The sequence below is a fragment of the Cervus elaphus genome, chromosome 23, assembly GCF_910594005.1.
Source record: "Cervus elaphus chromosome 23, mCerEla1.1, whole genome shotgun sequence".
In the NCBI taxonomy this organism is placed as follows: Eukaryota; Metazoa; Chordata; class Mammalia; order Artiodactyla; family Cervidae; genus Cervus; species Cervus elaphus.
In genome coordinates, this window is record NC_057837.1 from 53,245,674 (window position 1) to 53,257,720 (window position 12,047).

At 41.1% G+C, this 12,047-nt stretch overlaps 1 protein-coding gene and 1 pseudogene across 7 annotated transcripts in view; both read left to right on the plus strand.

The window, feature by feature from the left end:
• Nucleotides 1-12,047, plus strand: part of LOC122681516 (tyrosine-protein phosphatase non-receptor type substrate 1-like) — a 122,612-nt gene that overhangs the window by 67,352 nt on the left and 43,213 nt on the right. The gene's annotated exons all lie outside the window — the stretch shown is intronic.
• LOC122681515 lies at nt 1,201-4,585 on the plus strand (annotated as a pseudogene). Its single transcript, XR_006337014.1, has one exon. The product of XR_006337014.1 is annotated as a ubiquitin carboxyl-terminal hydrolase 1-like (transcript).

Genomic DNA, 12,047 nt, shown 5'->3' on the forward strand with positions numbered 1-12,047 from the left:
ATGGTCTTCAGAGCATTAGCCCATTGTGGATCCTTATGCCTGGCAAATCCATAAAGCCTACTCTCTTCTAATTCACCCAAAACTCTGTCTCTGTGTTTCTATTTGGTGCCAGTGAACAGAGGCCAAGTTTTGGCAACAACACCATCTTCTTTCTGTGAATGACCACTAGGCTAAGTTGTGCCTAAACTCCTGATTTACATAAACTATGAAATAATGAACTTGTGTCTTTTAAGCCACTATATTTGTGGCAATATGTTATTCAGCAATAGAAAACAAATGCAATAAATTTGAGAAATCTGTCTAGAAAAAGTCCTCCATAGTTTTGTAGAACTCATCTCAAATACATTCTGTATGTATCTTCCATGAACTCAGTGACAATGATGGTTGTGTGATACCTAAGAACACATAGCAAGTGTATTAAATACTGAAGAATAAGATTCTGTTGGGTAAGATAGAGCACTGATTACTATGAAACATTGTGATAGTTAAGATTTTTTTCCCATTATAATTCTCATCCATTTGGAAAGATATCAATTTCATTGAGAAAGCAAGTCTCAACATTTATTTTAATGAAAATGAACTTTCAGAAAATGGGAGATAGCTCTTTCTCCAGGTAACTCTCATAACATTGTATGCTGGTTATCAACACATTCTTAGATTGGGGCCTTGCTCTGATCCCAGAACATAAAGAAAAATCTAACAAATTCTATTTGACATTTCCTGTTTAATTAAAATGTCTTTGTCCTCATTGTAAGTTAAATTGGGTCTGCTGGGCTCCAGGCCATCCTCATATCCTGATGCAGAAGGAAGATGCCATCCTCCTTCTTGTGCATTGCTCCCCTTCTATTGACCCACGTGGCAACCACATTTATAATTTGGTGCCAGTACATGTGGCTAAAAGGATGTGTAATGAGATCTCACCCTGATCTTAAGAGAATGTCAGAGTATCTTGGGCCAAGACAAGGAACATGAGCAATGAGGTGGCATTTCCTACAGGAACTTCAGGTAAAGAGTCCTGGGTTAACTAACTTGAGAGTTGTGTCGGTCAAGGCTGGAGATGCTCTAACCAGGACTACAATATGTCTTTTTTGTCCCCAGAAAGTCCTTTCTAGTGGTTCAACTGCAACTGGGCCAGAATGATAACTAATCTATGGTTTCAAGAGAAGACATTTCCCACAAGTATTCCAAGTAGAAAACACCATAAGGAACAAAACAGGAAAACGCGCCAAGTTCCCGTCGGTGGTGGAGTGAGGAAGACCCTAGCGGTTCGGGCGCCCGGCTAGCGGAGCCGCTTCTGGCGCTCCTTGCCGTCCCGGGGCGGGGGCGGGCGCGGGAGGGCGCCGCTCCGGGGATGTAGTTGGTGCCCGCCCCAGGCAGGACCGAGCTGCAGCCCGGGTTCCCGCTCTTAAGAGCGAATGGTCACTTCCCCGCGGGGAGGGCGATAGGGTCAGCTTTTCCGTGGGTCGGGGGCCCCCGCGGGCCCGGGGCAGGGGCTCACCTGTCGCACCCGCACTGAGCGGGGTTGGACTCGCCGGCGTCACCGCCGCGGACCTCGCTCTGGGCCATGACCAGATATGATTGGTGATTACAAGATCCCTGCATAAGTTAATTCCTGTCAACTGCTTGGGATTTGAGGAGAAAATGCCTGGTGTCATACCTAGTGAAAGTAATGGGCTTTCAAGAGGTAGTCCATCCAAAAAAAACAGACTTTCCTTGAAGTTTTTTCAGAAAAAGGAAACCAAGAGAGCCTTGGATTTCACAGATTCTCAAGAAAATGAAGAAAAGACTTCTGAATATAAAGGGTCTGAAATTGATCAAGTTGTTCCTGCGGCACAGTCCTCGCCTATAAACTGTGAGAAGAGAGAAAATTTGCTACCATTTGTGGGACTGAATAATCTTGGCAATACTTGTTATCTTAATAGTATACTTCAGGTTTTATAGTTTTGTCCTGGTTTTAAATTTGGAGTGAAGCACTTATTTAATATCATTTCAAGGAAGAAAGAAGCCCTAAAAGATGAAGCCAATCAAAAAGATAAGGGAACTCAACCCTATGTATGAAGGATATCTACAGCATGATGCACAGGAAGTATTACAGTGTATTTTGGGAAACATTCAAGAAACATGCCAACTCCTAAAAAAAGAAGAAGTAAAAAATGTGGAAGACTCATCTACTAAGGTAGAAGAATATCAGAAAGAGGAAATGAGTGATAATAACAGCATGGAGATGGACAGTATGAGGCATTCTGAAGACTACAGAGAAAAACTCCCAAAAGGAAATGGGAAAAGAAAAAGTGATGCTGAATTTGGTAACATGAAAAAAAAAGTTAAAATCTCTAAGGAACACCAGTCTTTGGAAGAAAACCAAAGACAAACCAGATCAAAAAGAAAAGCTGCAGGTGATACATTAGAGATTCCTCCTAAAATAATCCCAAGCACATTTCTGAAAATGAGAACGCAAGATCCTCCCAAAGGAAATCAAAAGTTAAAATAAATTGGTTAAAGTCTGCAGCTAAGCAACCCAGCATTCTTTCCAAGTTCTGTAGTATGGGTAAAATAGCAACAAACCAAGGATCCAAAGGACAGTGTAAAGAAAATGAATATGATCTTGAAGAGGACTTGAGGAAGTATGAAAATGATAATACAACTAATGATTGTGAACTTGAGTCTCCAGGGAATAATGATATGCCCATTAATGTTAATGAAGTTAAGCCCATAAACAAAGGTGCAGAGCAAATTGGTTTTGAGCTAGTTGAAAAATTATTTCAAGGTCAGCTGGTATTACGGACTCGTTGCTTAGAATGTGAAAGTTTAACAGAAAGAAGAGAAGATTTTCAAGACATCAGTGTACCAGTGCAAGAAGATGAGCTTTCCAAAGTAGAGGAGAGTTCTGAAATTTCTCCAGAGCCCAAAACAGAAATGAAGACCCTGAGATGGGCAATTTCACAATTTGCTTCAGTGGAAAGGATTGTAGGAGAAGATAAATATTTCTGTGAAAACTGCCATCATTATACTGAAGCAGAACGAAGTCTTTTGTTTGACAAAATGCCTGAAGTTATAACTATTCATTTGAAGTGCTTTGCTGCTAGTGGCTTGGAGTTTGACTGTTATGGTGGTGGACTTTCCAAGATCAACACTCCTTTACTGACACCTCTTAAATTGTCACTAGAAGAATGGAGCACAAAGCCAACCAACGACAGCTATGGACTATTTGCAGTTGTGATGCATAGTGGCATTACAATTAGTAGTGGGCACTATACTGCTTCTGTTAAAGTCACTGACCTTAACAGTTTAGAACTAGATAAGGAAAATTTTGTGATCGACCAAATGTGTGAAATAGGTAAGCCAGAACCATTGAATGAGGAGGAAGTAAGGGGTGTGGCTGAAAATTATGACAATGAAGAAGTGTCTGTTAGAGTCAGTGGAAATAACCAGCCAAGTAAAGTTTTGAACAAAAAAAATGTAGAAGCTATTGGACTTCTTGGAGGACAAAAGAGCAAGGCAGATTACGAGTTATACAACAAAGTGTCTAATCCTGATAAAGTTGCCAGTACAGCACTTCCTGAAAATAGAAATTCTGAGACTAACAATACTAATGGGACCCATGAATCTGATAGTAACAAGGAATCCAGTGACCAAACAGGCATTAACATTAGTGGTTTTGAGAACAAAATTTCATATGTAGTGCAAAGCTTAAAGGAGTATGAGGGGAAGTGGTTGCTTTTTGATGATTCTGAAGTGAAAGTTACTGAAGAGAAGGACTTTTTGAATTCTCTTTCCCCTTCTACATCTCCTACATCTACTCCTTACTTGCTATTTTATAAGAAATTATAGAGTGATTGTATTTTCCTTGTGTATATATTAAAGAGACATGGATAAACAATGGTAAATTGATTACATCAAAGTAGCTTATCTTTTGAAGCTATTGGATATTATTGGTCTCTAGGTTTTTATATAAATAGTGAAATTTGAATTATTGAAAACCATGTTAATTTTTAGAATTCATTTTCCTTAGTAGAGACTAGTGATAACATTAGCTTCTGGGAACAAACTTGTATAGGTTCTTAACTGAATTATTCAAAATTGAAGCATTTAAACACTTTTGAATTTACATCTATCTTTTGTGTTTGCTTTTTAAAATAAAGTGCTTGTATTTGTATCTCCATATTTTGGAGTAATTATATACACAATGTTTATAGGTCTTGTGGTTTTTCAGCTAAGGAGCAGAATCTCATTTCAGTACATATAGTTTTGTAAATCATAAACCAAACCTTAGATGGGCTATAGTACAGGCACAAACCCTGGAATATGTATGTATTCACAACAGTGTACATTTTGTGCCTTGAATCACTTTGAAAAATATCCCAGAAAACCTATAGAGTCAGTCCTCTTCTATCTTCACCAGAATTTTATGTGTATTTATGAAAATGATTCTGTATACTAGTAAATCTTTGGGGGCATGGGCTAATTTGTATCCCTTCATAGTCATACTCTGCACGATCTGTATATAGTACATCAAACTTAGAGGTGTGACCTTAAATTTAACTTTTTTAAAAACCAGGAGGTCAATAAAATGTAAACTGCTTAACAACGAAAAAAAAAAAAAAAAAAAGGAACAAAACAGGTTGACTCCATCTTCATCAATGATGTGTCACAGGAACTATGGCACCCAGTATTGTGTGAAGTGGGGCTTCCCTAGTAGCTCAGTTGTTAAAGAATCTGCCTGCAATGCAGGAGACCCGGGTTCAATTCCTGGGTTGGGAAGATCCACTGGAGAAGGGATAGGCTACCCACTCCAGTATTCTCGTCTGGAGAATTCCTTGGACTGTATAGTCCATAGGGTCGCAAAGAGTCAGACACAACTGAGTGACTTTCACTTTCACTTTCTATTGTCTGAAGTTAATGAAAGGGCATCCTGACATGCCATATATCTGGTTCAGGCACTTATGTGTCCACAAATGGTGCTAATAATCTGATAAATTCCATACCCTTGTTGGCAAAAGTAAAAGTTTTAAAAATCTGCAATATGCTGTAAATCATTGTCACATACTGGATACTGTTCCCTTTCATTCACAAACAACCCTGTAGATTGGCATCCAACCAGATGGCCCTTCTGGTTATTCATACTAGGGTCCTTTGTCCAATATTGAATCAAGCCCTTCTGTGGTGGCCAAATCTGGTATATCCCAAATGTAAGACATTGGACATTCCAAACTGAAAATATTTGAGGTAGGAGCAAAGCAATTTCCAAACAGTTGGAAAGCTGAGACTTGGAAGGCTGATTAGTCATTCTGAGCTTTTGGAACAAATCTGGGCTCCAAAATGTGTGTTGTGTCTCTTATGACCTATTTCCCGACCCTGAATATCAGAAACAGATACTTGTAGCTGCATTTTAGCTTCTGGACTCAGGGTGAAATCTCAACATGGGTGAAATTTTCCCCCTGATTCCCAATATCAACTGAGCCAAAACAAGGGAATCCTTAAGCAAGAAGAATCGCTTTCCATCTTCACAATTCCATGCAGCAATTTCCAACTGGAATATGACTGGGGCCTGTGGCAGGTACCTGAGGCATCACCACCATTTAGTCAGAGACTTCATTCATTCCCCACATGGGAAGTTAGTGAATGAGTGTGTCCTCCTACTAAGGCCAGGAGTAGCTCTGGGGAATCATGAGACTGGAAGGAGAGGTCTCAAGTGTCACCCACTTACAGGTCATGTTTAGAAAAGCTCTCCAGGAGGGGTTAATTCACTCTCTCCTGTCCCCTGACCTTTTCTTGGTCTGCCCTGAGAATTCTACTCCAAGGTCTGCTCTTCTTTTATTCTCTGAGAATGAGTGTTTCCTTCCCCTTGCCATTCTCTGAATTAATATTATGAAATACATTTAGATGACTGTGTTCTTCTTGAACATAAAGCCAGCAGAAGGAAGAAAATGAGTAGATTAGGGCAGATTAGAGCAGAGATAAAAACAATGCAAAATCAAAAGAAGGCATTAAGAGAGGAAAGGAGGGAAAGATATGATATACAGAAAACAATTAACAAAATGGCAATAGTAAGCCCTTCTCCAATAGTAATTATTTTAAGTGTAAATAGATTCAACTCCTCAATAAATAGACACAGATTGACTAAATAAGAAAAAGAAGCTGGGACCCATGTACATTCTATCTGTAAGAGACTCATTTTAGATCTATGAACATACTTAAGCTGAGACTGAAAGAAAGGAAAATCATGTTCATGAAAATGGTAACCAAATGATAGCAGGAATCACTATACTGAGAGTAGACAAAATAGAATTTAAGTAAAAACCTGATACTAGAAACAAAAAGGATTACATAGTGATCAAAGGATCACTATGTATCAATCAACCAGGCAAATATAGCTGATATTTGTATATCAAATGTTAGAGTTCTAAGTATAAGAAGCAAACATTGTCATGATGGAAGGGAGAACTGGACTGAAATAAAATACAGGAATCCAGGCTGGAGAAAGATGGATGAAGCCTCTTGCCATCCCCTCTGGGCATCCTGGCAGGAAGGTCATATGTGAAAATACCTGCTATTTGCCTTGGATGCAGACAGTTGTAGGCTAAGGACTCAGGGTAAAAAGGGATGAAGGTGAAGAAAGGGAGGATACCCTGGGCTGGTGATAAAACTCTCAAGTACCCACCCCCAAATTCCATTTCTCCATCCCCTACATCCTCCTAAAGAAGCAGTTGAACTCCTGTCCCCAACTCCACATACTCTTCAGGTTGAATGTTCTCTGTATTAACACTGGACTGCAGGAAACAGTAGATGCTATGCACGACTGTGCACCAAAGTCCCTTCCAGGAAGGATTTAATCAAGACTGGCTCAGCTGGAAGTTATCCAAAGTCAATTTTAAAGACAGGCCAGAATTCTTTCCTGACTGGCTTAGCTGGGAAACAGGTGGATGCGGGTTCAAGATTCTCATTCTCCCTACCATTAGCTTTTTTTTTTTTTCCATTTATTTTTCTTAGTTGGAGGCTAATTACTTTACAATATTGTAGTGGTTTTTGCCATACATTGACATGAATCAGCCATGGATTTACATGTGTTCCCCATCCTGATCCCCCCTCCCACCTCCCTCCCCATCCCATCCTTTTGGGTCTTCCCAGTGAACCAGCCCTGAGCACTTGTCTCATGCATCCAACCTGGGCTGATGATCTGTTTCACACTTGATAATATACATGTTTCAATGCTATTCTCTCAGATCATCCCACCCTCGCCTTCTCCCATAGAGTCCAGAAGTCTGTTCTATACATCTGTGTCTCTTTTTCTGTCTTGCATATAGGGTTATCATTACCATCTTTCTAAATTCCATATATATGCATTAGTATACTGTATTGGCGTTTATCTTTCTGGCTTACTTCACTCTGTATAATGGGCTCCAGTTTCATCCATCTCATTAGAACTGATTCAAGTGTATTCTTTTTAATGGCTGTGTAATATTCCATTGTGTATATGTACCATCGCTTTCTTATCCATTCGTCTGCTGATGGGCATCTAGGTTGCTTCCATGTCCTGACTACCATTAGTTTTGATCATTCTTTCTCCTTCACTCCCCCTCCCCACCCCGACTCTTCACAGACTCTTGCTCTTTCTCCCTCTTTCCCCTCCATCCTAATCCCTTCTCCCCCTCCTTATCTCACCCTTTGTAGCGTTAGAGGTCTTTTTCCACAAGAGAGAGCTGCCAGCAAGCCGTTCAGCCCAGAGGAGAGAGGGGTTTTTTTGTGCTCTAACGTTGATAAGAGAGTCAGTTTAGCAAAGGAATGACTAGGTGGAAGGGCAGGAATTGGGAAGTGGAAAAAATTTCAGGTCAAGTTTAGCATTAGCTAGTTCTGGGCCAAGCAAGAATGAACCAGTGTCAGGGAAAGCTCCCTATAAGCAATGGAAACTTCTGTGACTGAAACCTGTATTACAGCCCAAGTAACCACCTGCAAAAAATGTAGAAGGGATGCTGGGCTGGAAAACCACACATATTTACCACAGGGGCACTGACCCTGCATTCATTCTCTCTCTGAAAGAACTGGTCTTTTCTGCCTGCTCCAAGAATTCTCAGACAGGATGAACGACCCCACTACCTTTCAACTTCTGTGTGCCTTTTTTCTTATCCAGCAGAAAATAAGAAAAATGTTCACCCAGTAGGATTCTAGATCAGTGTGAAAAATTCCAAACTGGTCCTTTCTGATCAGAATCAAGTTATAATATTTCTTTCTTCTTCACTCTGAGTATTTCCTCTTTGTCTGGTTTTTCTTCTTTGCCTGCATGTGTATATCTGTCCAGCCGCTACAAGGTTAGCCCCCTGAGAGCATCACTTTGATTCCACCACCACCCTATGCAGCTGTTTGAGTGCGCTGTGGTCTGCAGTGAGGAAGGGAAACTTCCTTTTCTGGCATCAGGCCCCGTTCTGCTTGGACTTAATGTGCCTTTGCAGTAACACCTCCTCAGGTTAGCCCTAAGCCCCTTCTTCAGCTCCCATCCCTTACACACTCCCACCTCTATGCCTCTGGTCATGTTCACTGACCCCTGTAGAGCACTTATTGTGTTCCAGGAGTCCTCATGTATGCTGTCTGATGTATGAGATGGGGCAGGCAGCAGAGGGATCAGAGAGACCAGGTCTTAAGGGTCTCAAATGACAGAGCTGGGATTAGAGGCAGGGTTGGCTGTTTACACATTCAACATGCTTTCTATACTTTTTTTTCTTCCATTCTCCATAAGAATACAAATCTTGAAGTTATAGAAGTTTTATTTCAAATCTCTATTTAAGTTCTCTATATTTGATATCCTGAATTGTCATGTCTGTACACATTCAGTTCTCACAGTTGGCACCAAGACTTCAGGTCTCCTGAAAGTTTCCAACTGGGAATTTGATCCATTTGTGCCTCTCCTCTCTGTTGAGACCCTCACTGACAAGAAGACACTGCCTCTTATGTTTGGCGGTGGCCAGTCTTTGGAGTGGAATGGATCAGTGTTACCTCTCATGGCTGCCCTGAGCCATCTATGTTGCCAGAGAAAGAACTGTACTCCTGAGATCAGTTTCCCCAAACGTGCAATAACAATGCTATGTCCACCGCAGGGGGATCAGCTGGGGACCCCCTCCCTTGACCCCTGCTTGGCATCCAGACAGTGGGGCCCAAGGTGGGTGCTCTTTGATGACTCTATATGTTTTCCATGCTGCCCAGTCCAGAATTGAAGTGAAAGTAGAAAAATACTGAAGGTCATTGATTATAATGGTGACAACTATGGAGAAATAGAGGCAGCCGTGATGTAACAGAAAGTCAAAATTCCTGAGCTGGAATGTGAGTTCTGTTTGCTGTGAGGCCTTTTGGGTGAGTCATTAACCCTCTCCTCTGTCAGCTTTAGAAATATGATTAAAAAGGTTTCTCAGATGATTGTAGTGGATATATGATAATGATATCTATAACTTGTAGAGTGAGTACTATATTTTAGGTGGGTTACTTTACTGAATTTCTTAAATAACTCTGAGAATTAAGGATCATTCCCATTTTACAGATGAGGAAACTAAGGCATAGAGAGTTGAGTTGTCCAGGCTCATGCAGTGGAGGGTCTGGAAGTGTAAACTTCAGCTGAGTGTGACTCCAAAGCCTGTGCTCCTACCCCTCCTCTGTACTGCCTGCCTTCATCTGACCTGTCCTGGGAACAGTGATACGCCCTTCCCTGTCCAAGGACTGAAGACAGAGCTGATCCTGGTTACTGAGCACAGATCCTAAGTCCTTAATTCCTGGCTAAGAACCCTGACTCTACTGACCAGCTGTGGAGTTTGAACAAGGTGCTTAGGCTCTGGACTCAGTGTTCTCATCTGTGAAATGAGAATAGGAGCAGCTCCCTCCTCTTAGGGTGCAATGAGAACTCGATGGCTTAGGTTTCATAGTCAGTAAGCACGGTCGTGAGGTGTGGGTGGGAGTCAGTTCTCCTTACAAATTCCCATGGACCCTGTAACTTCATTGTCTTCCTTCTGAAATCAGCTTCATAATCGAGCTCACGTCGGAACGTAATCTTCAAACTCTATGGAAGAGGAGACGATGTGGCTTGTCGATGGAGATGCTTACGATTTGTTCATGTTGGATTTGGGCTCCTCTGCATCATCTCATAGGCGGTGTCTCCCCTGTAGACAGGAGCAGCTACTCTTAAGTCTTGCAAGGCCCCCTTCAGCAATCTGAGCCAGATGCAAACATCCAACATGACCTTCATGTCCCATAGATACCTCACAGACCACACTACTGTGACCAGGATTAAAAAAGACCAAGGGTGTTAAAGACCAGCATCCACCCTCCTAGAGACGCCTACAGTGTGACCAGCGGTGTGCTGGTTCCGGGGGCTGATGGTAGGCACTCCCCTGTCCTTTGCCATCAAGCACAGGTCCAGATTGCCTTCCCAAGAAACCATTAGCCTAGATTTTTTTAGAATGGTTAGTGCAGAGTTAGGCTGTAATGTCTCTGGACCTCAGTTTCCTCATCTGAAAAATGGGACATCCCTCACTTGGTTGTGGCAAGGATACAGTACTTTACAGTGTAAAGTACTCAACACATAAAGTACTCATATTAACCACACAGATTGCAACTTGTTATTATTCATTGCAGTTGCAATTATTCATTCTTGTTAACTATTTAGCTTATCTCTTAGAATTCAGTTTCCTTCCTCATTTGTAAAATGGAGACAAAGCATTGCACCAATTTAGTATTATCATTAATATTTTAAAGTTAATGTGTATGAAGAGGAGATAAAGGTCCTTGTGAACTTTAAATTTTGAGGACTAAGATGTCTTTAGATAATTAATCATACCTGGTTAAAGACCTTATTTTTATTCTGGCTTTCTGTTGAATTTGGCCTGTATGTAAACTCATTGTGGTTATAATATCAAGACTAAAGAGAATCTTATTGATCATCCCTTTGTTTATGACTGTAAAGTCCTGAGAAAGCAATTGACTGGTCCAAAGTTGCACAGCAGTAAAATTAATTACCTATATATCAGACTTTTAGGCTTTACCAATGACTCAAACAGTAAAGAATCTGCCTGCCAATGTGAGAGACCTGGATTTGATCCCTGAGTTGAGAAGATCCCCTGAAGAAGGGAATGGTAACCCACTCCGTATTCTTGCCTGAACAATTCCATGGACAGAGGATTCTGGCAGGCTGCAGTGTATGGGGTTGCAAAGAAACATAACTGAGCAACTAACACTGTCACACTTTCATTTTCACATATCAGACTTTAAAGTTTATAAAATATTTTCCCCTTTGTTTTGTGTGTTATTATCACATCATTATGCCTGGTTAAAAATAATGGTATCCTTATCGCAAAAGAGGACAGCACAGTGTCAGCAAAGCACATTGGAATGGATTCACTTATTCAGTGTGTGTAACTGCCCTAGCCTATTTGTCTCAGTCAATTACAGAAGGAATTTTATTTCAAGAAGTGAAGACTGCCTGAGATTGTAAAGTGAGTAAATGAGAGACCACTGACAGATATGGGACCAGCTAGGAGACCTTCTGCTTGTTACTTAAGTTCTCTCAGCCTTGGTATATTTGATTGTTAAGTTGAAGAATTATAATTTAGGAGAAGACAATGGCAACCCACTCCAGTACTCTTGCCTGGAGAATCCCATGGACAGAGGAGCATGGTGGGCTGCAGTCCATGGGGTCGCTAAGAGTTGGACATGACTGAGCGGCTTCACTTTCACTTCTCACTTTCATGCATTGGAGAAGGAAATGGCAACCCACTCCAGTGTTCTTGCCTGGAGAATCCCATGGACAGGGGAGTCTGGTGGGCTGCTGTCTATGGGGTCGCAGAGTCAGACATGACTGAAGTGACTTAGCAGCAGCAGCAGCAGCTTTATATGAATATTTATTAAATAAATGTCATGGTGTTAGGCGAATTGTGTGGAGAGGCAAACATTGTAGAAAATACAGATATTTACAAATGAATTGATTACTTATAAAGTTAACCCTTGCTCAACACTGTCTGCATCTCAGGTTGGACTTCCCATCACAGAAATAATAACTGTGGTTGACTTTA